The sequence below is a fragment of the Anneissia japonica genome, unplaced genomic scaffold (genome assembly GCF_011630105.1).
Source record: "Anneissia japonica isolate Jap-2015-1 unplaced genomic scaffold, ASM1163010v1 scaffold287764_len353371_cov104, whole genome shotgun sequence".
NCBI classification, from domain to species: domain Eukaryota; kingdom Metazoa; phylum Echinodermata; class Crinoidea; order Comatulida; family Comatulidae; genus Anneissia; species Anneissia japonica.
Window position 1 is genome coordinate 341,996 of NW_022686317.1, and position 4,907 is coordinate 346,902.

Genomic DNA, 4,907 nt, shown 5'->3' on the forward strand with positions numbered 1-4,907 from the left:
TTCATACGTTGCTTTCACGAACAAGTTTAACAAATTCATTAATAAATATTGAAAATAAAATGGGAGAAAGCACGCATCCTTGTTTAACGCCTTTATGAATTGGAAATTCCTTAGTAATATTTTCCCCAATTTTTACTTTAGATTTAACATTGTCATAATAATGAACTAATGATTCTCCAAATTTGTCCTCTTAGCCTGCATCCCAGGCTGATTTAAGGAGACCATCACGCCACACACTGTCAAATGCTTTTTGGAAGTCCAGGAAGGCTAGATACGTAGTTCTATTTTCAAAGGAACGGCAAGATGAAATACTTTTCAATGTAAAGATGTGGTCTTCACATCGGTGATAAGATCTAAATCCTCCCTGGACTTCCGAAAGAAAATTACCTTTTTCAACAAAACATGAAATGTACATAGAAATTATTCTGTTAAAGATTTTTGACACATAGAACTACGTTAATGAGATTCCTCTATAATTATTTAAATCGCTACGATCCCCCTTTTTAAAAATTGGCACAATTATGCCAGTATTTCACTCAGTTGGGATCTTTTCTAATTGCATGATTTTGTTAAATAAAGAAACAAGTAACACTTGCATAGCATCACCACCATTTTTCAGAAGTTCATTGGTTATTCCATCTACTCCAGGAGCTTTATTATTTTTAGCAATTGAAAGAGCTTCTGCAACTATTTCGTTATCAATATTAATGTTAAAAAGTAAATTTTCATCATCTTCATTACTTACATCTATTTTGCTTGAGCGCATCTCATTAACTGCCCTCCGTGTCAAAAAGGTAAAACAATCATTACTTTCTTCAACTTTACCTGAGCTCTTCCAATAGCCCCTAACAGTATCAAGAATTTTGTCTTTATCACACGTTGTTCACCAGTCTCTGGGATTTTAACACATTTAATATCAGACTTGCCATGTTTATCATTTGACCCTTTCAGAATATCCCAAAAATCTCTAGAAGAAGGTCCTCCCTTTTTAGCTATCTCAACAGACTTATTGACCCTGTATTCAGTTATTTTTTTTAGAAATAAGTTGTTTGGCTAAAATTCGTTTTTCCTTAGTATGAATTTCACAAATATTCTGTATAAGCGCTATTAGGGTCTATTTTGACATTTTGTTTATGAACACGAGCAGCTTCTCTACGTTCTGTAATTGCACTTTTAATCTCATGATCAAACCAATGTTTGTGCTTTTTACTTATTTTTTTAGTACCAATTCCATTCTTAGCTGCAGCGATAACAATATTTTTCCATGAATCCCAAAACATGTCAACATCATTAAAAGTATCTACATCCCAGTCGGAAAAGCCCCTTTCTAGATTATTCTGTAATTAATAAAATCTTGTGTTCCTTTAGTGTTCCGTATATATTATCATAGGAACAATGGCTAACATGGGTGTTTAAATTGGTATCTAATTCTAACAAAAGCGTATTGTGATCGCTTCCTGTGCCTAGCTTCCTACCCTCATCAACAATAAACTTTATTGTATTATTCAAAATAGTTTTAGAACAAAGCATGTAATCAATAGTGCTTTTTTGGTTACCCTTACACCATGTAACTACACCTTCACATAACAGAGAACAATTTAAAATATACATATTAGAATCATCTTTAAATTGAAGAAGTCGAGTACCATCTATTAATATGTGGGTCACCATTAGGAATTTCATGACCAGACCTACCATTAAAGCCCCCCATTATAAGAATGGACGGGTCACAATCATTTGTATGATTTTCTAGTTGAATCACCTCTGAAAGTAATTGGTTAGTTAATTCATCTGCCTTTTCATTATCAACTCTATTGACTGGATAGTAAACAACTGATAAGTACAAAGGTGCTGATTTTGAATTATTAATACACATTTTTATCCAAATTCTTTTAAAATCATTTAGCTGTGAATTAAAGACATTATCATCTACAATGGTGACATCTTTTGATACAAATATTCCAACACCACCACTTTTTTTATGTTTCCTACATTTACCTAACCAATTATATTCGTCAATGTGAACATTATTATTATTGGTTAGAAAAGTTTCTGCTACACCAAAAACTTGAATACCATTATTTGTAATTAATTCAGATATCTCACAAAGTCGTGCAGAAGTTAACCTATTTACATTATTGAAAGCTATTTTAATATTACTACATTTGTTTTTACCCGATACCCTTGATTTCCCACTGGGTCGGTGTCTTCTTCGCGGTTCTTGTTCTTCGCTTATAGATATTACATTACAGTTAAAAGTAGTCGGTGCTTTAGCAGTGTCATTTATTACAATTATAATTATATTTATAATTAATAATTGTTTACGCCTTGGTAAGATAAATGAAGATACCAATGGGTGTTTCATCATTTTTAATGGCAATATGAATTTTCTTAATGAGATCGAGCACAGCCATATAGGATAAAATGTCCTTAAGAAAGCCATATTTGCAGTCATTGATGATGTTATTTTTTTCAACAAAGGCGTAATGTCTGTTATAAACTATTTGTTAGAAATAGGAGGCAATATAAGATGTGTATAAGAGACAGCAGAAATACTTTACAGGTCAACTGTAAAGTAAATGCTTAAAATAACTAACCTAAAAATATAAAATCTAAAGACAAAAAAGTCTTACAACAAAAGGATAATACCAAGGTAGACCTACTAAACTTAAGGAATACAGACTACAATGTAGAGTCCACTTGTGGTATTTAAAAAAAAAAATACACAAGTTTATAAATCACTCTATTATATTAATGTAATATGTGCATTTTACTTAAGACTAGTTAGGTACTTGTGCCAAAAATTTGATAATTTAATTTAATTTTCTGTCACTTTCTTAGGGGTACACATGTTTTAACAGATGAGATGAGTAATCATATAAAGGAGAGCACTGAAGTTGTTTACATGCTCCTTAGAGAGACACCCCCTAACGGAGAAGAATTTGCAAAAAAAGGGCTTGACAAAGGTTGATAACCGAAAACGTTTGCTCACTATTCAATAAATATATACCTGGCAACTTATTACTTTCTCTCCGGAGTTTGTTTTATCTATTTTGTTTGCCAATGCAGCCTTCCAGTTTTATATATATATATATATATATATATATATAAAATCGGTCCCCTGGACAAATTTTAGCGGCCAAAATCGTTCCCCCTGACGGATTTTGGTCCAGACCAACTTTGGCGTGACAGGCCTACCACGGTCTCTCAAATGGATCCTCCACAGGTTTCTTATTCGCTGTAAAAATTTTAGTCACTTTTGGTTGTTTTGATATCTCTGTTGTTTTGTATTTCCGCTTCGTTAGCTACTCCATTGTTTACGCCGTTGCTCTTAGCAACCGATTGACTACTGGACGCAGGGTTCCCGGAACGCCGCCCTCAGCGGCGAGTGCGAAGCACAACTCAGGTCAAAAATGGAACGTGAAATTTGGATATGGTTTCGTAGTCAGATTTGCGAGAAAAACTTCAGCTACCCGTATTTCTCGACTGAGACGTCAATGGGAGCTGTAATTTGTATAGCAAGGAGATTGTGCAACCCTTAATTCATATTAAGAGAATTTACGCCCAGAAACCTTGTAGTTATTAATATTAAGAGAATTTACGCCCAGAAAAATTAAGAGAATTTACGCCCAGAAACCTTGTAGTTATTAATATTTTGGTTATAATAGAAAATATTCATTTTTTGGTGATGTCACACTCACAATATAGTTGGCATGCATACGTCATAAGCTAGATTACGTCACCTTTTTCTGGTAAGACAAACTTTCCCGGCGTGCTTTTTTCATGGATAAACAAACACCACTGCTTTGCACATGGGTGCTTTGCCCTAGCTAGGGCTACAAGAGCCGCATTGTTAGCATTAATACTTAAACTAGGTACCTCTGCAACTGAATTATTCTTAGATATTTGTTGTATTTTTTTTCTTATTTTATTTCTTTCGAAAGTGTACTTTCTATCACATATTATTGCACTGTCTAGTTAGGCCTAGTCCTAGTCTTATTATTATGCCTCATCGTCCCCCGCTACACAGTACATTAGTAGCCCCCCCCCCCCATACAGTACAGACGTTTGCTAGGCAACAACGTGATTGCACATTTCTTCCCTTGTGTTCTTGTAACATTGGCATATTGTTAGCTAACCAGTTGTGTGTATTTCTTGGTGATTTTCCCAAAGCATTTCCCCCTCTTGGAAAGAGGAAATTTAGAAATAATTGTCTCCATTCGCTAATTAAATTAATCACCGTAATTTAGCTTACACTTATGAATTTAGGGAGCACTTAAAATGTACAATAATCATTTCACTATCCGACAAACTCCGAACTTTATTCATGCATTAGGCCTACATAATTGTTCCATCTTCCTGTATACTCCAACATCACTGGCTCATGGTAACAACCAACTGACTGCAGACCATTACACATAACTCTCCATAACACAGCACCCCCTAGTTCCGTCACCTCTGGATATAGAAGCCGTATCGGCAGGACTATTAGACAAAATAGTCAGATTTCAACTGGCTGATCTAGATTTACGAATAACGATCTTCAAAATCAAAGAGGTAGTTTAAATTTGTAACGCTTTAACCTACTAGTCTGAAATCACTTCAAGTGTAAAAGTGTACTTGTATCTCAATAGTGAATTTTCGCTCCGGGAGTTGTGAACAGTACCGTACCTTACTATCCTGTGTCACAGCGCTCTCTCTTAAGAAACTTAAGAAATTATTTATCATTATTAAAGATTCATCATGAATACACATTTAACATATCAGGTCGCCTACGCCCTAAAAAGTGCGATACTAATAGATTAAGAAATTTGTTCACTCACAACTCAGTATATATCTACAATGCTAACTTTGATCAATAATTTCTTTTTTCCAATACCTTGTACTATTATTTTTATTCAATATAT